At 29.8% G+C, this 26509-nt stretch overlaps 4 long non-coding RNA genes across 4 annotated transcripts; 3 read left to right on the forward strand and 1 right to left on the reverse strand.

Annotated features, from left to right (window-relative positions):
- Positions 1-9169: 9169 nt before the first annotated feature.
- On the forward strand, positions 9170-9564 carry LOC135953630 (uncharacterized). Its single transcript, XR_010576220.1, has 2 exons — positions 9170-9285; positions 9363-9564. It is a non-coding gene; the product is annotated as an uncharacterized LOC135953630 (long non-coding RNA).
- A 10063-nt stretch (positions 9565-19627) lies between these two features.
- Positions 19628-19996, forward strand: LOC135953915 (uncharacterized). Its single transcript, XR_010576229.1, has 2 exons — positions 19628-19750; positions 19817-19996. It is a non-coding gene; the product is annotated as an uncharacterized LOC135953915 (long non-coding RNA).
- A 5102-nt stretch (positions 19997-25098) lies between these two features.
- LOC135953615 (uncharacterized) lies at positions 25099-25431 on the reverse strand. The gene is made up of 2 exons (XR_010576219.1): positions 25325-25431; positions 25099-25245 (listed from the first exon to the last, which is right to left on the reverse strand). It is a non-coding gene; the product is annotated as an uncharacterized LOC135953615 (long non-coding RNA).
- Positions 25432-25735: 304 nt separating this feature from the next.
- LOC135953331 (uncharacterized) lies at positions 25736-26079 on the forward strand. The gene is made up of 2 exons (XR_010576208.1): positions 25736-25860; positions 25938-26079. It is a non-coding gene; the product is annotated as an uncharacterized LOC135953331 (long non-coding RNA).
- The last annotated feature ends 430 nt before the right edge of the window (positions 26080-26509 follow it).

The raw sequence follows: 26509 nt of genomic DNA on the forward strand, positions 1-26509 counted from the left end.
TTCCTGAAATGTGTTACCTTACTGATTTTGAAGATTTTATGAATGAAAACAAACAAATAAATAGATTTGGCAATGAATTTCGAAATATGTATAATTAAATAAAATATGTATAATTGGGGCATTTCAAGTCAAGTGAACCAACTTTTGAAATCGATGTCTTCCGATCGGGATAAAGCTTAGATATTTTCCTTGAAGATATATTTGGTCGGTTAGTGGGATGCGAGTGGGTATATAATTTTTGACTTTTTATACCCTGCACCAGCATAGTGGGGAGGGTATTATGCGTTTGTGCAGATGTTTGTAAAGCCCAAAAATTTTGGTCTAACACCCACCTTAAAGTATACCGATCGACTTAGAATCACATTCTGAGTCGATTAAACGATGTCCGTCCGTCTGGTCGGCTGGCTGGCTGTCCGTGTAAACCTTGTGCGCAGAGTACAGGTCGCAATTTTGAAGATATTTCGATCAAATTTGGTACATGTTATTTTTTCCCAGGGACCAAGCCTATTGAAACTGGCTGTAATCGGTCCAGTATTTCATCTATGCCCCATACAAATGTCCTTCCGAATAAATGTTTAATTTATAAATGCATCTCCATAAATTGCGCTCCAAATAAGTTTTATATATACAAAATTCATGTCACCAAATTTTGTTACGATCGGTCCATAATTAGTCATAGCTCCCATATAGACCCGCTTCCGAAAATCACTTTAACGTGCATAAATCGCTTAAAAATGTTGGTATACTCACAAAATTCAACATAGTAAACTTTCATGTAGACATAAATCACACGACCTAATTTCATGGTGATCGGTCCATAATTGGTCATAGCCCCCATATAAGGCCCACTTCCGAAAATCACTCAAAAATATAAATTATTGAAATTTTAAAAGAAAAATGTTTTTACTCATTTACTTAGTGTAGGGTATTATATGGTCGGGCTTGACCGACCATACTTTCTTACTTGTTTTTTTTGCAAAATCCAACTTTTTCCAATATGGGCCCTTTTTTTATAAATTTTTTCAAAATAAATATTTTGTAACGCAAAATATACAATTTTTTAATTTTTTCAAAGGAAAAAAAAATTTTTTTTTTGCTAAAAAGAAAGCTTAGTTGATTTCCTTTACGTTCTATTGCGATGCGAGTGGAATAAATATCATAATAAATGTTTTGTAACTGAAGATATAAAATTTTAGATTTTTTTTTGGCAAAATCAAAAACTTTTTTTGACTTTTTTTTTAAAATGGGCCCTTTTTTTAATTTTTTTGCTGTAAAGAAAGCTTAGGTCTATTCCGACCAACACCATCGGTCGCTTAGTGGGATGCAAGTGGGATATATATCAAAATAAATGTTTTGTATCTCAAGACATACAATTTTTGTGTTAAAACATTTATTTTGATAGATACCGCATCCCACTATGCGACAAAATAGGTCATAAAGGAAAAGACCTAAGCTTTCTTTTGAGCAAAAAAAAACATTTCAAAAATTGTAATTCTTGAGTTACTCGCATTCCACTAAGGGGCCAAAGTTATCTTAAAGGAATGGACCTAAGCTTTATTTTGAGCCAAAAAAAATGTTTAAAAAAGGGCCCATATTTGAAAAAAATTATATTTTGCAAAAAAAGTCAAACATTTTATGTCTTGAGTTACAAAATATTTATTTTGATAGATATCCCACTCGCATCCCACTAGGCGACCAAATAGGTCTTAAAGGGATAGACCCAAGATTTTTTGTGAGCTAAAAATTAAAAAAGGGTCCATTTGAAAAAAGTCGACAAAGTTTTGGATTTTGAAAAAAAAATATAGATATTTTAAGAAAAAAAGTTCCCATTTAAAAAAAAAGTCAAAAGAGTTTTTGCTTTTAACAATAGGTAATAAGATACATGGATAAGAAAAAACACCTGCTTGGCCAAAATGTCAAATTTTGATCCCCTCTAACTCAGAGAGTTCTCGATCGATCTTGTTGCAAAATTTTGTCTTGAAATGCCCCAAATATATTTTATTAAATTATACGTATTTCGAAATTCATTTCCAAATCTATTTATTTGTTTGTTATCATTCATAAAATCTTCAAAATCAGTAAGGTAACACATTTCAAGAATATTTTTCCGAATTTCAAGTTTTGTTTTTATTTTTTTAATTAATTTGAAATTTAAAATAAATTGTTTACATTTTAATACACAGTTTATCAATATTTTATTTTTTGAATACTACACATTAAATAATAATATGAACATATTCATAATTTATTTATTATTGGTCTTATTTTCCCAATTTAAGTTTAAAATCTGTATTTGTCTGTGTATTTCCATTATTATTATTTCCTTTAATTTCGGGAGTCGCCATAGCCATGGCAATAATGCAGGAAATTGCTAAAATGGTTTGAAATAATTTCATCTTGCAAGAGAACTTCTGTTGGCTGTTTCCTTTCGAGAACTGTAGAAATTCAGTGCTAGCAACGATATTTATACATTTATGTTTTAGGCATATTTATATGGTTTTAAATTTAATTTAAACCGCATTCCTATTCTTAATAAATTAAATCATCCTCATATTTTTCATTAGGCTGAATATATCAAAGGCTTATATTCAGAAAAAAAAAAATTTACAATAAAAAAATGTTTGCCTGTATCAATCAGATCAGTTGCGAGTAACGGAGGGTTAATAATTGGTTAACATTACGCGTGTGGCTCAACATTTTTCCTTATTAACCTCAAGTGAAGAAACAGAGTATAAAAAGGGTATACAAATATATTTAGGCAGCATTCAAGAGATTTCTATGTATTTTAATTGAATTTCATCTTTACAATAGTTTTATGAGTATTATAGTTATTATCGCAAGTGGAACTTATATGGGTACTGTGGCCCCCCAAGTATATTATTTTGGTTCAATATATGGGAGCTATGACCAATTATGGGCCAATCTTCATAAAATTCGGTACAGTTATTTTTATGTATATGTGTATTATTTTTGTTGAATTTTAGCATGATAAAGATATTTATAACAGATTTATGAGTACTTAACTGATTTTTGGAAATGGAGTTATGGTCAAATATGGACCGATATTCACAAAATCCTGTAATATGATTTCTAAATACAAATTACGGATCTGTGTGAAATTTTGGTTCGATATTGATATTTTTTAGATATTTATGCTGATTAATGTGTTTTTTGGAAATGGTTTTGGTATACATGTGGATTATTTTTGTCGAATTTCAACTTGATAGCGTCATTTATGAGATATTTATGCTTATTTCAGTGATTTTCAGAAGTGTACTTTATATGGGGTCTATGATCAAATATGGGCCGATCCACGAAAAATTTGGTAATGTAATTTTTTTACCACAGACTTATTTTGGCTGAATTTTCTATGGATACTGCTATTCTGTAGGCATTTATAGACCATAGAAACATTTTTCGGGAAGAAATTTGTATGGGGGCTAGGAGAAATCATGGACCGATTCTTATAATTTTCATCAGAGTTACTCCTTTTATCATAAAAGTAACGAGAGCAAAATTTTATGGAATTGGCTGCAATATATTTACACCAATGACCAAAAATATGTGAAAATTGTCAATTTGTTTTGGTTCTACTGTACCGATTTCGCTAATACCAAAATTCTTAGGACTTTGCTAAGTTTCTTTGCGTACTGTTTTACACAGACGGACATAGCACAATCGACTTAGAATTTCATAAGGATCAATAATATATATATGTTGTGGGGTCTAGGATGAATATTTCTCAATGTTACACACGGAATGACAAACTTATATATACCCTCATTCACCACTTATGGTGGTGGAGGGTATAAAAACGTAGTATTAACATTATTTGTTTTCTTCGAAATGGATACCATAGATAAAGGATATAACATTGAAGAGATTGGCATTAAAAACTCATTTTTGGTATACCTTCAGATGGCCCTTTTTGAATATAAGCCCTCTGCCTAACAAAAAAATATAAGGATGATTTAATTTACATATTAAGAATAGAAATGCGGTTTAAAATAAATTTAAAAATGTATAAATACTTAAAATGAAATGAAAATGTATAAATATAGTTGCTAACGCAGAATTTCTACAGTTCTCGAAAGGAATCAACGCAAAGAAGTTCTCTTGCAAGATGAAATTATTTCAAATCATTTTAGCAATTTCCTGCATCATCGCACTAGCCATGGCTGCTCTCGGGCATGTAAGTCATAATATTATAAAAAATTAATTGGCCAATTCATATCATGTCATATTGTGATAATGTCCTAATATTTCACAATGGTTTTTATTGCTTTTCAACCAAAAAAATTCCTTAAATAATACTATTCTGCACGCTATGTTTATTGTGTTATCGAGCCTCCGAGTCGTGATATATTATGACATTATGACAATATGACTGATAAGAGACCTTGTGAATTGACCATATATGTATAAGTGTGAAAATTAATTTACTTCAAAAATTATTTTCTTTTCACGCAACACATTCTCATGAATTCATTTACTAATGAATTAGTTACTCATTTTAAAACACGAATTTATAAACGACATAAAAAAATTCTTAATACGTTTATATTGTACTTAAATTCAAAATCATGTCCAACTAGCTCAAATTTTTTAAAGCATATCTAGGGTTTGGGGTTTACCGGATAATTTTATTTCCCGGGAAACGGAAATGAAAAATTTCATTTCCCAGGATTCCCGGGAATCCCGGGAACTTCTTTTCAACTAGAAAAATAAGTAAAAAAGGATATTATTTTACAAAATTGTTTAATTTTATTAAAAGAAACTGAAAAACAATACATTACAATTCATTCTACTAACATAAAACCAAAACAAAAAAATGTTTAATAAAATATTTGGAGATCATTTGTTACTATAAAATTAAATATTAGCTCTTGTCCTGGTAATAGAGCAAAAGAGCAATTAAGTATCACAAAATTTCATATAAATAATGTTATATGTTCGTCAAGAACTATTTTTTTTAAAAAATTGAGTTTTCAAAATGCATTCAGTAAGTCATTTGACGATTTCTTATTTTAGTGGCAAAGTTTCCAGACACCGAGGTGGTGGCTTTATCGTTAATAAAGCATTATAAAGACAATATAAATTTTTAGCTACTTGCTTCAAGTAAAGCTAATTCCCACTTAAAACGACTTTCAGCATGTGATTTTAAATGTTTAGGATTTTCAATATTGATTGAATAATCTGATTCGTTTTTAAAATTTTGCTCCATTTGTATTTCGGAAACATCATCATCATCGCTTTGAACAGATGAGGGAACATTGCGGTCAAATAGGCGCATGTATGAACATTGTATTTTTGTATCATAATTTAGCTTATTATGTTGTGAAGTTATAAGAAATTTTACATAAGTCTGCTGTTGTATTGTTGATTAACTTTACATTTTATAGCAAGAACAATTTTTTGAGAAATCGTAGAATTTTTAGGTAACAGCTGTTCATAAAGAGTGTTCGTCATAGCAAAATGTCGGCTTAATGCTTCTACTGCATCCTTAATGGGTTTTAAATCCTCCACTAATATTTGGAACAAGCCATTCATCAAACAGAGATGTTATATTTATAATTCTTCTAATTCTTAAAAAGTTTTATCTAAAGAGGCTTATATTGTAAATCAGCAGTTTAGGTTTCAAATCAGACTAAATGTTTGACATAATGTTTTCACAATATGCATATAAAAAATGCACCAAAACATGAGATTTATTAATTGTAGTCCCAAATTTTAAAAACCGGTTAGCCGAGTGATATAAACCAGATAAACCGGTTAACCGAAAACCAACTTTTTAAATTTAACCGGCTAGCAAAAAACCGAGATTTTGAAGAACAACCGGGTTTTTGGTTAACCGGTTTATAAACGCTATGAACAAGAGACAAATTTAATAATTTGAATACCCTAGAATTTACGCAAGGTCAGAAAAAATATGTGAAAATTATCAACATTTTTGGAGGTTGTCTTACATTTTGGTCCATAACCCTGGTTCTACTAATACGATTTTGCTGATTTTCAATACCAAACTGCTTAGAAAAATTACAATAATTTCATTAATTTCGCTTATGTATTTTTAGCGTGAGAGTGTTTTACACAGACAGGCAGACAGGTCGACCTAGAATATTATAAGGATCAGATGAATATTTCTCAATTCCTACATACGGAATGACAAACTTATATGCACCCTCATTCACCACTTTTGGTGGTGCGAGTTATGGGGAAAATAAATCAATTGGGTTCGATCTTATTTTATTCCAAAAATCGATTTGTAGTATAAAAATCTCAAATATCTTGTAGGTAAATTCGGGTAAACAGTTTTGTACTTTTTTCAAATATGAATACAGATTTGAATCATTTGTGTTCATATCTATATTACATGTCCGCAAAATGAAGTACATATTTTGAAAACTCAAACTTCACGAGTCTTCATGATCGAAAAGGAATATTCGTAATTGTATTCATAATTTTACTTTTTGAATATTATAAATTTGTACACTTTCGATGACAAAAGCACATATAATTTTATATACTTAAAAAATAACAAAAAAAATATGTAAAATTAATTTTTTTACTACTTTTTTTTCGTTTTTTTTTCAAATGTATTTCAGTATTGAAAAAAAATAGTTTAAACACTTATTTTTCTTGTCAATTTCTTAATTTGATTTCGTTTTTATATCACCATATAACTTTCCGTCAAAAAGTGTGTGATGAAGTGTGATGAAGTGTTATACAAAATAAGGGGGTTGGTTAGTTTAAGTCTTTATTTCATTTTTTAAATATTGTAGAATTCACATGCTTTGCACCACTGTATATAAAACATAAACATCGAATTAGAATGCATTGCGGTTATACTTTATAAAAATGTTATTGTACAATATTAAAATAAACTCTCAACACAAAACTCTTTCTAAGGGGTTTTTTTCCATTTACATATAAAATATTTTTATGTACCATAATTAAATATGAAAATATCGACGCACTATAACACATTGTAAAACATTTAGAGTCGTTCATAAAATATTTAACGAAACGTTTTAATGAAAATTCACTAATTTATTATTATTTACATCTAAATATTAGTGAAGAATATACCAAAGAGTGCGTTCTGCATTAGGTTAGGTTATAAAGGCAGCTAGTTATCAACCAGCTCACTTGGGTACATTAAATTGGTCCCTTTGTGTTACCCTAAGGATCATGCTCAGGGCCTCAAGAGGTCATTCACATGTTAGAAATGGGTTCAATGCCGAACCAACCTGACGCACGAATGAACGAATCCAACCTCCTGACATCCAGAGTAGATAGATCCGCTAGGCCGTGCAAAAATGGACTACCTATTGTCGCAGTCCGCACCCCTGCTAGGGCAGGGCAAAGACAGAGGAGATGTTCAATCGTCTCATCCTCATATTCATCATGGCAACTCCTACAGAAGTCATTGTATGGAGTATTCAATCTCCTAGCATACGCACCTATCAAGCAATGCCCGGTGAGCGCTGATATCAGAGCTCGTAGCCTAGACCGAGGTACATTGACATATGATGGTCAAATACGGGCCAAGTGAGTCTCGATATCGAGCAATTTGTCAAATTCTGCATTGATCAAAACAAATATTATACGGACAGCCACAGTCTGAACTATAAAGCAGGCAGAAGAGGCAGACCTTCCCAATGGAAGTTCTATTCATGATGGAATATTACGGTTTTATGTCTGACCGCATATTTTTCATCGCTTCTAGAGAATCGGTTGCGTTTTGTACAGGATCCTTGAAGATGGTCTGGCCAGAATTCAGCTGCTCATAATAGATAGGACCCTTTTGCGCCTACCAAATACTGGTTTTGGTATCGATTTGGCTGGTTTGCCAGGATTCACTTACGATTTCTTACACTTCAGGTTATCGTAATGAATCCATTTTCATCCAACATTTCTGGTCTCTCAGCTTCAATTCCCTGCTGCTTGCAAACATTTTGACATTGCTGATCGAGTAGCACCCAATGATTTTGCAAGCTCATGTTCATGTAGTAATGCTTCCAATTCTCATTCTTCAATGTTTTTTCAAGTGCCGCAGAAGTACACCATTGCTCATCGAAACTTAGGGTGAATGTGTTTCATCGGTTTCAACGTGCGAGAGATAATTTGTGCGGTTCAGAAGTGGTGATTTTGACATGGAAGACAAATATTGAAGACCGAGAATTGGAGGCATTACTACATGAAGATTGTTGTCAAATTTAACATGAGCTTGCAAAATCATTGGGAGCGATTTAAAAGAAAATCATTTTTGCATCGAATCATTACTTGTATTGAAAAATGGATCCATTACGATAACCTGAAGTGTAAGAAATCGTAGTGAGTCCTGGCAAACCAGCCAAATCGATACCAAAACCAGTATATGGTAGGGGTAAAAGGGTCCTATCTATTATGAGAAGCTGAATTCTGGCCAGACCATCTTCAAGGAACCTGTACAAAACGCAACTGATTCGCTTGAAGCGAAGAATTGGACGAAAAACGCCATCATGACAACGCTTTCTACATGTTTCAGACTGCAGCCTCTTCTCCTGCTTTATAGTGCAGCCTCTTCTCCTGCTTTATAGTGCAGCCTCTTCTCCTGCTTTATAGTTCAGACTGTGCCTTTCCGAATAATATTTGTTTCGATCAATGCAGAACGCACTCTCTGTGATAAGTCTTTATTTCATTTTGGATGTAAATAATAATAAATTAGTGAATTTTCGTTAAATATTTTATGAACGACTCTAAATGTTTTACAATGTTTTAGAGTGCGTCAATATTTTCATATCTAATTATGGTACATATGGATATTTTATATGTAAATGGAAAAAAACCACTTAGAAAGAGTTTTGTGTTGAGAGTTTATTTTAATATTGTGCAATAACATTTGTATAAAGTATAACCGCAATGCATTCTAATTCGATGTTTATGTTTTATATACAGTGGTGCAAAGCATGTGAATTCTACAATATTTAAAAAATAATATAAAAAAATATTAAAATATAAAAGACACTTTGAGAAATACTTATATTTCAAAACATTTATTTATTTAATAATCCTAAAAAGTATCTTTAAACTAGATTATTTTTCAAATACCACTGTGCAGAATAAAGTTTTCTAAACACCCAACTATAAAAGCCATTAACACTGCTAACTAGTCAACACTTTTATTATAGTTTTCAAAATAGTTACTACAAACGTTTTTCAAACTAAAAAAATATGAAATTATTTCAATTAATCTTGGCAATTGCTTGCATTGTGGCTGGTGTTTTAGCTGCTCCAGGACACGTAAGTTTTCATTTCCTAAATATTGCTAAAAAAATATTGTAAAATGTTTAATATTATTATTATTATTTTGCTTGCAGAACATTGTAAAAGGCAATAATATTCACGGAGTTAATCAAAGCAATTTCGATATTGATGCCGATCTAAAAGCTTCGTTGTTCTAGTCATGGATTAATTTACTATTTCAAATAATAATAAATCAATGTATAAATAAAAAGTCAGTTTTTGAAAACAGATTAATAAAAAAAAAATCGTTGAAACTTTTATGTTTCCAAATGAAAATTATCCTGTCAAAGACCTAACTCAGTTGTCAAAAACCTAAGTGGTTAAAATGTATTAGAAATAAAAAGGAGTTTTTTTTATAGTTTCCATTCCAACATAAATTAGAGCTGCTAGACTTTAGCATATAAATAACTGTGTAAATACTTTTTGCCGTTATGTTATATGGTGATATAAAAACGCAACCAAACTAAGAAATTGACAAGAAAAATAAGTGTTTAAACTAATTTTTTCAATACTGAAATACATTTGAAAAAACGATAAAAATATTTAGTGGAAAAAAGTAGTAAAGAAATTAATTTTACTCTTTTGCCATCGAAGGTGTACAAATTTTAGTTTACAAATTTATAATATTGAAAAAGTACAATTATGAATACAATTACGAATATCCCTTTTCGATCATCAAAACTCGTCAAGTTTGAGTTTTCAAAATATGTACTTCATTTTGCGGACATGTAATACAGATATGAACACAAATGATACAAATCTGTATTCATATTTAAAAAAAGTCCAAAACGGTTTACCCGAATTTACCTACAAGATATTTCAAATCGATTTTTGGAATAAAATAAGATCGATCCCAATTGATTTTTTCCCCATAACTCGCACCACCAAAAGTGATGAATGAGGGTGTATATAAGGTTGTCATTCCGTATGTAGGAATTGAGAAATATTCATCTGATCCTTATAATATAAGTCAAACTGTCTGCCTGCCCTTTGTAAAACACTCTCACGCTAAAAATACATAAGCGAAATTAATGAAATTATTGTAATTTTTCTAAGCAGTTTGGTATTGAAAATCAGCAAAATCGAATTAGTAGAACCAGGGTTATAGACAAAAATGTAAGACAACCTCCAAAATGATAATTTTCACATGTTTTTTGTGACCTTGGGTAAATTCTAGGGTATTCAAATTATTCGATTTTTCGAGTTTTTAGATTTTTCTTCAAAATCTCGGTTTTTTGCTAATCGGTTGTTGATTTTCTGTTAACCAGTTTATCCGGTTTATATCTCTCGGTTAACCGGTTTTTAAAATTTGGGACTAAAATTAATAAATCTCATGTTTTGGTGCATATTTTATATTCATATTGTGAAAACATTATGTCAAACATTTGGTCTGATTTGAAACCTAAACTGCTGATTTACAATATAAACCTCTTTAGATAAAACTTTTTATACCCTATACCACCATAGTGGGGAGGGTATTATGCGTTTGTGCAGATGTGTGTAACGCCCAAAAATGTTGGTCTAACACCCACCTTAAAGTATACCGATCGACTTAGAATCACTTTCTGAGTCGATTAAACGATGTCCGTCCTTCCGTCCGTCTGATTGGCTGGCTGGCTGTCCATGTAAACCTTGTGCCCAGAGTACAGGTCGCAATTTTGAAGATATTTCGATAAAATTTGGTACATATAATTTTTTCGGCCCAAGGACCAAGCCTATTGAAACTGGCTGAAATCGGTACATTATTTCACCTAGCCCCCATACACATGTCCTCTCGAAATTGGACTTTATCGGTCATAAATGTTTAATTTATATATGTATCTACACAAATTTCGCTCCAAATAAGTTTTATATACACAGAATTCATGTCACCAAATTTTGTTACGATCGGTCCATAATTAGTCATAGCTCCCATATAGACCCGCTTCCGGTCTATTATGTTGAATTGTATGGCATATACACATACAATTCAACATAGTTAACTTTAATATAGACATAAATCACACGACCTAATTTTATGGTGATCGGTCCATAATTGGTCATAGCTCCCATATAAGGCCCACTTCCGAAAAGAACTCACGAATATAAATTATTGATATTTTAAAAGAAAAATATTTTTACTCATTTACTTGGTATAGGGTATTATATGGTCGGGCTTGACCGGCCATACTTTCTTACTTGTTAAGAATTACAATGATTCTAAATAGTAGAGGATGATGAGTTTACTGAAAAACATTTTCAGAATAAATTACACATAATGAAACTATTAAAAATTAAATTCCGCATAAAGAAGTGGCCACTTAAAATAAAAATCGGGATTATTAAAATGGGTCCTACAACTTCTCCAGGGTACTTCGGATGGGTGTTCAAAAAGAACACTTGCCACTTGTTTCCCATCTGATTTCAAAGATTTTTACATTTTTGGAAAGCGCTTGACGTGTGCTATTTATCCGATTTTTTTTTGTTAGTTAGACAACTAAATTAGCAATAATATACAAAAGATTTCAGAGCAATATCGACTATGGATCCAAAACTAAACGATTTTCAATTTAAAAATTCAAAAAATAGTTGATTTTTGCGGTTTTTTGGGCGAAAAAGTGACTTAACTACTTTCTTTAAGAACATATGTATAACAGTTTTATGTATTTCTACAAGGTATCTTTACGGAGAACATTTTGGTATAAAAAAACATGTCATATTTTTCGACTAGCCATTTCGAATTTGACCTACTTTTTATCAAAATTTCTAAAATCTCAAAGCTAGGATCAGATAATGGAAAGCTGTATTAGAAAATCTGATGTGTTCTCTATTTATCCCCAAAGTATTTTCCCAGCCCCAAAGGAAATTTGTAAGCTATGGGCAAAATTGTAAAAAATACCATTTTTGGGGTTTTCGCTAAAATTTTTGCAGGATTCCCTTTTGACAAGTTTTATTATTTAGAATGACAAATTATAAAAACGTTGAAAATGTCATTGAGTTTTGTTAATCCATATATATAAAAGAGTAACGTTACTGACTGACTGAATGACTGACTGATTCATCATCACACAGCCCAAACGACTGAAGCTAGAATCATGAAGCAAGAATCATAAGAAAGGATTTTTGGAAATTCGAACGTTTAGGGGGTAAAATCGGTAACCTTATATCTTCAAAACTAATAAAGATACAAAAAAAATTTTAATTGCATGTTACTCCATTTAAAAAATAAGCTGACAGGTGTTTCGTACTTTTTCGAAATTCGAACCTTTTAGGGGAGAAAATGGGTAAAAACTGTATTTTGGTGCTTTTTTGGCACCCTATGTATCTTTAAAATCAATAAACATAGAAACAAAATTTAAATCGTATTCTTTACTTATCAAAAAATATAAAATATAAGTTTGGTACTTTTTGGAAATTGGAACTCTTAAGAGATAAAAATTGTGTTTATTTTTGGAACTTTTTCATAAAATATGTTTTTCTATAAATTGACATAGACATACGAATATTTTACTATGAGCTCCCACCACGATACAGAAATTTATTTGAATAAAATTTTACCACCGCAATGGGGATAAAAAAGGTACCAATAAGGGGATAAAAGCAGGAAAATACATTTTATTGCAAATTATTAAGCCAATTTTGATAACTTTTTTAACAATGGTTCCTGGATTCATGGAAAAATTAACTAACAGGTTGTTATATGGAACTCGAGTTCCAAGGTGTATTTTAGGCCAAATCCGGGTAAACAGTTTGGTACTTTTTTTAAAACATATTTATTCTTGGACACATTAACACATATTTTAATTGTTTGAGACATTTCTGTAGCATAAACAATTTTTTGCAAAATGGAATATTTTTAAATTTCAAACTTGAGTGTTCATGGAGGAAAAGGGAAATTGGTACTATTCTCCTAATGATACTTTTTTAATATTTTAAATTATTTCACTCATCGACATTAAAGTTAGCTGATATGTATCTGAGTGAAGTTAGTGTTAGAAATAGGGGATTATATTTAGGTACCAAAATGTGAGAACTGAACTATAGGTAATTTTTGATTCTTCTAATGGTAATTTTTGAATTTTCTATAACAATGGACTTAGAAACATGAAATTAAGCATATACATTAGGGTGGCCCTTAATAAACGAAAGTTGGATTTTGGCCATTCTCACCCTCCAGTTTGGTGAACATTAGTAAAAAAATCATCCTGAAAAAATTTTAGGTAAATCGGTTGGGGTTAAGACGTGCCGCAAGCCCTCTGAAGTTTTGAGATGCATTTACAAGGGGAAAAAATTCATTTTTTTCAGTTTTTGTAAAAATTTTGCCATTAAAAAATTACTTTTGTAATTCAATTTAAAAGAATCGAAATGTGTACGTAATTGTCGTTCTAATGAGACATAAAAAACAGAAATCGGTTAAAAAATTTTAAAGTTATTAAAAATTCGCCAGGCCATTAACGTGTCTCAGGCCACTAGAACAAGAAATGTTGGAACAAAATTAACATATTTTGAGAAATATTAAAATAAAAGCTCATTTTTACTTAAAATATGTCCATATTTACTTGTATATGAGTTTTTGTCTTCGTAGGATACCGTTAACCTATTCTTAGGTATGAACAAAAAAATTTAATTTTTTTAACGGCAGTTTCAAAACTCCATTTTCAAATTTTTAAAAATTTTGTTAAACAAATTTCAGAATTTTTTGATCATCTCATTGGGATTTATTAAGAGTATAATAGGGAATTAAATCGTGAAAAAATTATGAAAATATCTCTTATAGTTTTTCCGTACCTGCGATTTAAATTTTGAAATTTTCGAGAAAAAACAATTATTTGGCAATTTTTATGCCAATGAGCTCTATTTTCTTACTCTTATGAATTTTAAGCAAAACTTAATTAGAATATTATAGTCCAGATAATTCTAAATATACTCTGAAACTTTTACTAAAATCAAAAAACATTAACCCTTAAATCGTGAAGGTCAAAGGTCAAATTTTTCAATATTTGGAATTTCTCTTGGAAAGATTTTGAAATGTTCGAAATGTTGTATATTTTTGGGCCGATTTTGATGAAATTTAACAAAAATATAACACAAAGCCTAGTATTTACAAAAGCAGCAGAAAAATTAAAATTAACCCTATATAGCACTTGGTGTTAAAATGACCCCAAACTTCTAAAACCATAAAAAATTATGATTTTAAAAGTTTGGTGTCATTTTAACCCCAAGTGCCATTAAGCGTTAATTTCCATTCTTGTGCTGTTATTATAAACCCTAGAGTTTATGTTATATTTTTGTTAAATTTCATCAAAATCGGCCCAAAAATATACAACATTTCGATCATTTCGAAATCTTTCCAAGAGAAATTCCAAATATTGAAAAATTTTACCTTTGACCTTCACGATTTAAGGGTTAACGTCTTCCGATTTTAGTAGAAGTTTCAGAGTATATTTTGAATTATCTGGACTATAATATTCTGAATAGGTTTTACTTAAAATTCATAAGAGTAAGGAAATAGAGCTCATTGGCCTAAAAATTGCCAAATAATTGGTTTTTCTCGAAAATTTCAAAATTTAAATCGCAGGTACGGAAAAACTATAAGAGATATTTTCATAATTTTTTCACATTTTTATTCCCTATTATACTCTTAATAAATCCCAATGAGATGATCAAAAAATTCTGAAATTTGTTTAACAAAATTTTTAAAAATTTGAAAATGGAGTTTTGAAACTGCCGTTAAAAAAATTAAATTTTTTTGTTCATACCTAAGAATAGGTTAACGGTATCCTACGAAGACAAAAACTCATATACAAGTAAATATGGACATATTTTAAGTAAAAATGAGCTTTTATTTTAATATTTCTCAAAATATGTTAATTTTGTTCCTACATTTCATGTTCTAGTGGCCTGAGACACGTTAATGGCCTAGCGAATTTTTAATAACTTTAACATTTTTTGACCGATTTCTGTTTTTTATGTCTCATTAGAACGACAATTACGTACACATTTCGATTCTTTTAAATTAAATTACAAAAGTAATTTTTTAATGGCAAAATTTTTACAAAAACTGAAAAAAATGAATTTTTTCCCCTTGTAAATGCATCTCAAAACTTCAGAGGGCTTGCGGCACGTCTTAACCCCAACCGATTTACCTAAAATTTTTTCAGGATGATTTTTTTGCTAATGTTCACCAAACTGGAGGGTGAGAATGGCCAAAATCCAACTTTCGTTTATTAAGGGCCACCCTAATATACATATGTTCCTAAGTGAGTGAGAATTCTACCAATGAACCTAGAAACATGAAATAAAGCTTACATAGCCCGAGTGGGTGGGAATACACAAGTGGCTACTTTTTGGTACTTTTTCTGTATTCCAATGGTACTTTTTTGAAATTTCTATAACAATGGACTTAGAAACATGAAATTAAGCATTAAGCAAAAAAGTACCTTTTGTTCTGCGGCTCCTCAATTGTTATTAAGGTATTACTAATTAAAATTATTGGTTACTGTTGTTAAGGACTATTCATGTTTTTAATTTCCGCTCATTCGTAGAATATTTTAAGCCTTAAATGTACTTTTTTAAAGGACTCTTTTTGATTTTGTCGAAAAAGGATCAAGAGATGAGACAGAGGGTTAAGAGCTTCTACAAAAATGATCCCCGTAAAATTCCACAATATAACTCTGAAAATAAAAATTCTGTCACACATTAACTTACAACATTTTGTTCAGTTAGCTCCCTTCGATAAAAAAATTTAAAACTTTGACCCACTGTAAAAAAAAAAACAGACCAGCTGGACTATAAGCTTATTCTACATAAATGATCTACATACTCAACATGATCTTTCAGAATTATAGGGCAGCTATTCTGTTCTAAAAATGCTGTTAGACTGTGTAATTTATTTGCATGAATGATTTTCGGAGGATTGCATTTTATGGACCGATCACCATGAAATTAAGTAATGTTATTTATGTCTATATGAAAGTTATTTGTGTTCAATTTTATGTGTATTTCAGAGATTTATGCTCGTTAAAGTGATTTTTGGAAGCGGGACTTATATGGTAGCTATGACTAATTACACAGTGAAAAAAACACACAATCATGACTATATAGGTTCGACTCTACTACCAACGGGTAGTAAAACCCTATACTCAGTTTGTTCATTTTGGTGACCGATTTTTTTTTATGGGCCCCCAATGTTTCTGAAAATCAGTTGGGGCTCTAAATAAGGTGTCATCAGTTTTTGGACTCAGACTTTGTGATACGGCTTAACTTTATATGGCAATAATATAGCTAAGAGTCCGCCAAATAAATTTTGTTACAATTTTTTCTCCAAAAAATAGCTTTTTCGTGCACTTTTGTTGAAAAAATATAGGAAGAAAAATTTTTTTTTTACATTTTTTAGAATAAATTCCAGGGTCTCCTAATTTTTCACTAACAATATTGAGCAAAGTTGTAGCTACGGTAAAGTTGAAGAACTCTTGAGAATATATCAATGCATTCTGAACGTGTCTAGTCACTCTAAATAGCACATAAAGACTACTTTGTAGTTTAACAATTTTCGTTTTTACTATTTTTTGACTCTAAAACAATGATTTTTTGTTAAAATAGTATGATCAAGTCCACACTTCTATGTTGTGCTGTATTATTTACTCGGCTGAGGTGTTCGGAATGGGGATCAGTGAGTGGACCCTCAATGCCACACATTTAAAAAAAATCGCCAAAAAGCCATTTATGATTCGAATGCTGAAATTTAAAATGTAGATAGTCCTTGAGAAGGTCTACAAAAATGTGCTTTTGTCTGTAGGTTATCTCTTTTAGTTCAAGAGATATTTAAGTTTAATTTTTTTTTTTAAATTTTGCTCGATCTTTTTTTTGTATTTTATATATGATGGGCCTACGAAAGGTCGAAATTTTTTTTTTATATATGACGTATATTTGCGATAAAATTCTAAAGAAAATAAAACAAATCTGATAACAATTATTTCGTTCCTATAAAAAGTTACACGCATCCAAAGTTGAAGCTTCTTTTTATATATTTCAACTTTGTATGCGTGTGTTTTTTAAGTTTTTTCCCAAAAAAGTTCCCATATTTTTTCTTTTATAAAAAACTAATTTTCTTCGTGGCTATATACTTTTTTTTATGATTTGGAAAGAGAACTTAACGCTAAAACGTATAAAGTAAAATTTGACTAACTTAAGCGGACATTGCACCCCCCAGCCCTATCCAAACTTGACCAATTTTGAAACAAAATTTTAGGTTTGAGTAAAAAATTCTAAAAACGCAAAGCACCGATCCTCAAAAACTCATCATATTTGTATAGCCCTATATGTTGTTTATATACATACAAAACGTTTTTACTATCATACTGTAAATAACGTCAAAGTGGGCTATTTTCTAAAAAAAACTCAGTTTTTGGAACACATTTTCCCCTTTTTAGGAATTTCGATGTTTGAAAACAAAGAATGGCAACATTAGTGATGCCATTGACTTAAGAACATTAAGATCTATATTACTTCCAAATTTTATTGTGATGTATGTAACTGTTCAAATTTTACATTAATTCAAAGTTTTTACTTTTCTTGATGGAAAATCCCCATTTCATAATATAGTTAGTTTTTAAGGTAAAACAAGTCCGAAAAAACACAAAATTAATTCATTTCACTAAAATGTCAATCTCCAAGTCATAAGGTTTCCACCGATATCAAAAACTTATATAAGATGCTTATATCTACTCTTCAGAAGCTCCACAAACCTTGCCCACTTTCAAAAAATTAAATGTTTTTTCATATTTTGCATCAAGCCGGTCATGCGTGATCAAGATTGGATAAGGTGATGCGCCCGGATCATACCGATAATGATTTGCCCATACTTAGTTATTCCAGCACAATAGAGAAGTATAACCTCGAACATACATTTTTAACAAACAATTTTTGTTTTAGAGTCAAAAAATAGTCAAAAAATAAAATTTTTAAGCTACAAAGTGATTTTTGACAGATATTTAGAATGCCTAGATATGTTCGGATTGCATTGATATGTTCACAAGATTTATTCAGATTTACCGTAGCTACAACTTTGCAAAATATTGTTATTGAAAAATTAGGAGTCCCTGAAGTTATTCTAAAAAAGGTAAAAAAAAAATTTGTCTGCCTATATTTTTTCAACAAAAGTGCACGAAAAAGCTATTTTTTGGAAACAAATTTTAACAAAATTTATTTGGCGGACTCTTAACTATATTATTGCCATATAAAGTTAAGCCGTATCACAAAGTCTGAATTAGCTGTTAACCAAAAACTGATGACACCTTTTTTAGAGGCCCCACTGATTTTCAGAAACTTTGGGGGCCCATAAAAAAAAATCGGTCACCAAAATGGACAAACTGAGTATAGGGTTTTACTACCCTTTGGTAGTAGAGTCGAGCCTATACTGTCACGATCTTGTGTTTTTCCAAAAGTCTTCATTTGTTGCATAGTGTTATGGACCGATCATCACCGAATTAGGTGACATGATTTTCGTATATATTCCCACCTTAGTAGGGAGGGTATAATGCGTTTGTTTTTAACGCCCAAAAATATTTGTCTAACACCCATCTTAAAGTATACCGATTTACTCAGAACCATTTTCTGAGTTGATTAGACGATGTCCGTCCGTCCCTCCGTCTGGCTGTCCATGCAAACTTTGTGAGCAAAGTACAGGTCGCAATTTTTAAGATATTTCGATTACATTTGGTACAAATATTTGCTCCTGTCCAAGAACGAAGTCCATTGAAACTGGCTGAAGTCGGTCCATTATTTTACATAGCACCCATTCAAATGCCCTCTCGATAAAGAACTTAATCAATTAACATTCCTAAAAAGATTTGATGTATCTTAGAAAGATATATTTTTAATAACTCGATTTTAATAACCGATTTTAACTATAATATCTTTTTAAAATAATATTTAATCATTTATTCCATGTTTTTCCCAATTTTCACACTTAAATGTTAATCGTTGCAGTTTTATACCAAGTGATATGGTTGGAAATATAAATAATATTAGTCTTGACATATCAGCAATATATTTAATTGAGTCTATTTCTGAATGTTACAAATCTAACCACAATACCGCAAAAAAATCATCAATATAAATACATAATACAGTAAGTAGCGTATTTGAGGGGTGGGAACAACTTAAATCTCACTCAAAATTAATATTTTTTATAAAAAAAAATTTTTGAAACCTTAAAATCAAAGGATATAGTATAGAAAATTATCCTATACTCCCCTTTCAAAAACTTTAGCTTGATACGCTGCTGATATTTATAAACAATCTTTCTGCAGTGACTTCATGGCTATATAAATACATTACACACAACAGTTAAATTAGTTTAACAAGAAAGTATAAAAATTAAAAAGCATAATTCATAATTAATTATTGAAACATGAAAGTATTTCAAATAATTTTGATTATATCAGCAATTACCACCTGCACAATGGGTACCCCTATTTTTGTAAGCTACAATATTAATACAATTTAATATTTTATACAATTTTTAATCGTAATTTTTTTTTTGCAGAATTTTAATGGAGACATTGAAATGGGAGGGACGCACTATATAACGAGAACACGTTACAATATCTGACGAAATAAATACTAATGATTTGTAATATTTTTTTGCATTTAAATCAGTAGAAAAATATAACAACAATATAATTGCATTAAATTAATAAAAAAAAACTGAAACTAACTTTTTAAATTTAACGATATTTTATTGGAATAAAAGCAGCAGGCTGGGGAGATGACAATTTCATTTTCCATTAAAATAATATAGCTGTAATTACTGTACATGTAATAGTAATTGAAGAATTACTGATTACAATTATTGGCAATTTTTCAATTACAATTACTTGTAATTGTAATTTGCAATATGCAATTACAATTAAGAGTAATTACACAGGTCAACAAAATCGAAAAAATTTTAGACGTTTCTTAAACCACTATACAATTTTGATGTATTGTGGTTCCGGTAGTACAAAAATGGTAAAATTTTTAAATTTTATGAAAAAAAATCTTTTTAAATTTTTTTTCTAAAATTGTGAATTTTTTTTAGATGTTTCTCCATATAATTTATGATAACTCAAAAAGGGTTAGTCCAACATTATTGAAGTAAACTTAGAAAAGTTAGAATTTACACAACCTTTAATCCGTTTATATATTGCGTTTTAATCAGAAAATTTGTAACAAAAATTTTAACAAAAACACACATAAATTGTACACTCACAGTACGCCCACTTTCTACGATTAATCCAAAATCGGAAAACGGCTGCCCCGATTTAGCTAATTTTTTGTTTCAATATTCATAGTAATCCAATTTAAGGCTTTACTGAAAGAAAAATTGACCACCCCAATTTTTTTTCGATATATTCAAAATCGCAGGATTTGGCTAATTTTTTTAATGTTCGCAATAGTCCGAAAATGTTTTTACAGAAATAAAAATTGTCCACGTTCACTAATACGTCCACTTATTAAATACATTTGCAAAATACATCAATCTGTGATCACTCATATTTCAGAACAAAATTCGATTACTTATATAAAATATCTTAAATCATTAATAACTTGGCCAATAAGCGTTTAATCAAGAAAAGGAGCTCGATCGACTAGGGTTCCTACGCGGGAAAAATTTCCCGGGAATTCCCGGGAATATTTTTTTCTTAATTTTCGGGAAATGTTTGTCGGGAATTTCTTCATAAGTTTTCTTCTAAAAGTTACTATATTCAGATACGTTTTGATGGCCATGTTGATAATTGAATTATTCTATTATATCCATAGATTTTTTCGGTTTTAACAACAGATAGTCAGTTGGCAAAGAAGTATTACTATTGAAATAACGGAATTTTTTTCACTCAATTCAAGCCACAGCAGAAAAATTTGGTTATTAAGAATGAATCAAATTTAAAATTTATGCTCATAAACGAATTATTAAGATGCCTGACATTACATCTTTTAGGGATATTCAATGATTATTATTCATATTTAGAGAAACTAATAACAATAATAGTGGTTGAAATTTGTTTATCTACAATCAGATTTGAAAAATTTCTCTAACTACGCATGTTTTGTAGATTTAACATGGTCGAAATTCTTAAGTTTTTTAATTAAACAATAATTTTATTGATTTCGCACTGATTAAAGCTATGACTGTGACAATACCGATCAAATGTCACTATTAAATCAGAAACCCTTATAGGGGCTGGACCTACAACCAAATACAGTTATTTTATACTTCTTTTAAAACCCTGCTAAAATTATAGGTCAAATTATTCCAAAAAAATTGTTCTGGTTTTTGGTTAAATTTAGTGTTAAAAAATTCCCGGGAATTCCCAGGAATGAAACGATTTTTTAATTTCCTCCCGGGAAAGAAAAAAGTCCGGAAAATTAGGAACCCTAGTGATCACTCACATTTCTGAACAAAAATGGATTTTTTATATAAAAACTCAAAATATCTAAATTCGCTAATAACTTGGCCAATAAGCGCTTAATCAAAAAAAAAAAGGAGCTCGATCTGTGATCACTCATATTTCTGACAAAAAATCGATTTTTAATATAAAATCTCAAAATATATAAATTCGCTAATGACTTGGCCAATAAACGTTTAATTAAGAAAAGGAGCTCGATCTGTGATCGCTCATATTTCTGACCAAAAATCAATTTTTAATATAAAAACTCAAAATATCTAAATTCGTTAATACCTTGGCCAATAAGCGTTTAATCAAGAAAAGGGCTCGATCTGTGATTACTCATATTTCTGAACAAAAAACGATTTTTTATATAAAAACTAAAAATATCTTAATTTTCTAATAACTTGGCTAATAAGCGAGTTATTAGTGATCTGTGATCACTCACGTTTCTGAACAAAAATCGATTTTTAATATAAAAACTCAAAATATCTAAATTCGCTAATAACTCGGCCAATAAGCTTTTAATCAAGAAAAGGAGCTCGATCTGTGATCACTCATATTTTTGACAAAATATCGATTTTTTATATAAAATCTCAAAATATCTAAATTCGCTAATAACTTGGCCAATAAGCGCTTAATCAAGAAAAGGAGCTCGATCTGTGATCACTCATATTTCTGACAAAAAATCAATTTTTAATATAAAATCTCAAAATATCTAAATTCGCTAATAACTTGGCCAATAAGCGCTTAATCAAGAAAAGGAGCTCGATCTGTAATCACTCATATTTCAGAACAAAATTGTATTACTTATATAAATACTCAAAATATGTACATTGATTTACATGTATTCTATTGCACAGTGGTTTAGAAACTTTTTTTTTTGGAAATAATTCGGTATCTCGGGAACTATTGGAGATATTATTACAAAATTTCACATGGTTAGAGCTGAGGTGTTTTTGAGTTGAATTACATTTGTTCAGCTTCCTAGGGGTAATACGGGCCAGTTTGTGCCCCCTCAAAGTTGGTCACCTCGGGTCTCAAAATTTTTAAAAAAATCCCCAAAAATTCATTTATGATCCGAATGAGCTGAAATTTAAAATATAAATAGTCCTTGAGAAGATCTACAAAAAATTCGCTTACATGTGTAGGTTATCTCCTTCAGTTGAAGAGATATTTAGGTTTATTTATTTTTTTTTTTAATTTTGCTCGATTTTTTTTGTTTTTTAGATATGGCGGCCCTACGGAGGGTCGAATTTTTTTTTCAAAATATAAGCTATATTGGCAATAATAAAAAAACTTGGTAACAGTTATCTCGTCCGTGTAAAAAGTTACACGCATCCAAAGTTGGAACATGTAAAATGGGCCTAATTTTTTACGATTTTTCCTAAAAAAGTTCCTATATTTTTTCTTTTGTAGAAACAAATTTTCTTTGGGACTATATACAATTTGTATATGTTTCGGAAAGAAAACTTAATGCAAAAGCATGTAAAGTAAAATTGGGCTCACTTAAGCGGACACAGTATCCCCCAGACCTATCCAAACTTGGACAATTTTAAAAAAAATATTTAGGTTTCAGTAAAAAATTCTTAAAAGGCAAAGCACCGATCCTCGAAAAAGTTTCGTATTTGTATAACCCTGTATGTTGTTTAAATACTTAGAAAGTTGTTTTACTATCACACGGTAAGTAGCGTCACAGTAGGCACTTTTCTAAAAAAACTCAGTTTTTGGAACACATTTTCCCCGTTTTAGGAATTTCGGTATTTGAAAATAAAAAATGTCAAAAATTATAATGTCATTAATTTAAGGACATTTGGATCTAAATTAGTTCCCAATTTTGTTATGATATCTTTAACCGTTAAAATTTTACATTAAATCAAATTTTATATTTTTATTCGTGGAAAATCACCATATGAAAGATTTTTTAGTTTTTAAGGTAAATGAAGTCCCAAAATTTTATAAAATTATTTAATTTTACTAAAATATCAATCCTCAGGTCATAATGTTTTCAACCGTATTAAATACTTATATAAAAAGCCTTTATTTACTCCTCAGAAGTTCCACAAACCTTGCCCGCTTTGACAAATTTGTACATTTTTTCATATAAGAATTTTATTGCCAATATAGCTGATATTTTGAAAAAAATTCGACCCTCCGTAGGGCCGCCATATCTAAAAAACAAAAAAAAATCGAGCAAAATTAAAAAAAAAAAAATAAATAAACCTAAATATCTCTTCAACTGAAGGAGATAACCTACACATGTAAGCGTATTTTTTGTAGATCTTCTCAAGGACTATTTATATTTTAAATTTCAGCTCATTCGGATCATAAATGACAAGTATTACCCCTAGGAAGCTGAACAAATGTAATTCAACTCAAAAACACATCAGCTCTAACCATGTAAAATTTTGTAATAATATCTCCAATAGTTCCCGAGATACCGAATTATTTCCAAAAAAAAAAAATTTCTAAACCACTGTGTATTGTTGCAAGACATTTCAAACCGTTTCAAATCGAACACAAGCATTTTTTAACTTGGACAGGACAACGTCTGTCGGGTCAGCTTGTTGTGAATAAATTCGAAAATAATCCATCGATTTTTATTATCCATATCTCATATTGTTCCAATTATATATGGCTTTGCGATTAGGCAATAATTCTAAACAATTTCTGCCGTTTTTTTAAATCAAAAAAATTTTACATTTTCACATAAAAAATATATTTTTTGCTTCAATTTGTTATTATAACTCCTAAACTACTGAGCCGATTAAAAAGAAATATATAATCGCATTAAAGGTTATGTAAATCTCAACTTTTATGTGTGTATTTTAATAACATCGGACTAACCATTTTTTAGTTATCATTAATTACGTGGAGAAACTTCTAACAAAATTTATTATTTTACTTAAAAATTTAAAAAAAAATAAATCTATCCATAAAATTGAAAAATTTTACCATTTTTGTACTTAGATAGCCATGGTGTATAAAATCTATATAATGGTTAGTCAAGCCTTTTTTTGCTGTTGACCAAAGTTATTGGATAATGCTTATTAGATCGCAGTAGATCCTTTTTTATATCATAAACAATTTTAAAAAAATTTAAATTATTTTTAAGAATTTTAACATATCAACTCAAAGCGTATTTCGAAATTCTAAAACGTATTTCGAAATTCTGGAAAACTTTACATTTTGTATGGCCATGAAAAATATGTATACCAAATATTATCGAATTCAGTAGTCTAAAAATTTAAAAAATAATATTTTTGATTGAAATTTTTCGTTTCATACCTAAATCACAGTTACCGAAACAACAGCAAATATCGATGATAAATAATTGCCACTTGAACTGTCATCAGTTAATTGTGACAGTAGCTAAGCTTAAAAAATAAATAAATTACAATTCAGATATCATTTTGCCATTTATTAGCAATATCATTTAAACAACCATACCATTGTATAAATTATCTATAAATTATTGGAATAATTTAATGCCGACATCATTATTCTCCTGTTTATTATTAGAATTATTATCTCCTTTAATTATGTTCTGTAGAGGAAATTTTAATAAAATTGTAATTAGAAATATTTAAATCCAAATTTATTTGTTTTTTTTTTTTTGAACTTACATTACCAGGAGCTGCCATGGCAAAGGCAATAATGCAGGAAACTGCAACAATAACTTGAAATAATTTCATATTGCGAAAGTTCTTTAGGCTTTAGAGTTCTTTGTGAGACTAATAAAATGATGAACTTGCCAACATATTTATACATGTTCCTGGAGATCTCGATTATAAGTGGATGATTAAATTATTAAAATAAAACTTTTGTGGTAAAATAAAAATATCGTAATTATAAACAATTTTCAAAATAATCTCATTACGCACTTTTCTAATTATACTTTTTTGTGGTATTTAAATTATTTATAGATAGATAATCCAAATTAAAGTAATAAATTTCACCACAAAGTTTTATTTTAATAAATTTACACATCCTTTTATAGTCTACAACTCCAGAAACATGTATAAATATGTTGGCAAGTTCATCATTTTATTAGTCGTACAAAGAACCTTAGAGCCTAAAGTACTTTTGCAATATGAAATTATTTCAAATTATTGTTGCAGTTTCCTGCATTATTGCCTTCGCCATGGCAACTCCAGGCAATGTAAGTTCATATCCTGCAAGAAATTTTTAATATATTGTAAATATTTGTAATATAATTTAATTAAATTTGTTTTACAGAATGCAATTACGGGAAATGGTAATGCTCAGAATACACAGAAGAATAGCGATTTCGGTTTTAAAATATTGGGATAATTTACAGATATTTATATGAATGATATTATTGTTATAAATAAATGGTAAAATGACATCTTAATTGTAATTTATTTTGTTAAATCTTTGTTACTGTCAGAATTTACTGATAAGATTATATGAGGGTGGCCTGTGACTTTTTAAATTTCCCGGCTCTTAAAATTTACACTGACAGTACACGCTTGTAAGCACATACAGTTTTCTCAAAATGAAAGATTTCACTTAATTGTGAATAAATTCGAAAATAATCCTTCGATTTTTATGATCGATAACTCATTTTGTTCCTATTACATGTGGCTTTGCGATAAAGTAATAAATCTGAACAATTTCTGTCGTTTTCGATTTTTCATGATTTTTTTAAAACCAAAAAATTTTTTTTTTTGTTCAGAAAATTCAGTGGAATTTATTGTTGGGGATATAAGCTAGTTCCTATGCGCATTTCACTGGTTTCTTAGGCCAAATAATCAGGAAACCTTTTCCCAAAAGACCTTAGAAAAACT

This window comes from Calliphora vicina, chromosome 3 (genome assembly GCF_958450345.1).
Source record: "Calliphora vicina chromosome 3, idCalVici1.1, whole genome shotgun sequence".
Taxonomy (NCBI): domain Eukaryota; kingdom Metazoa; phylum Arthropoda; class Insecta; order Diptera; family Calliphoridae; genus Calliphora; species Calliphora vicina.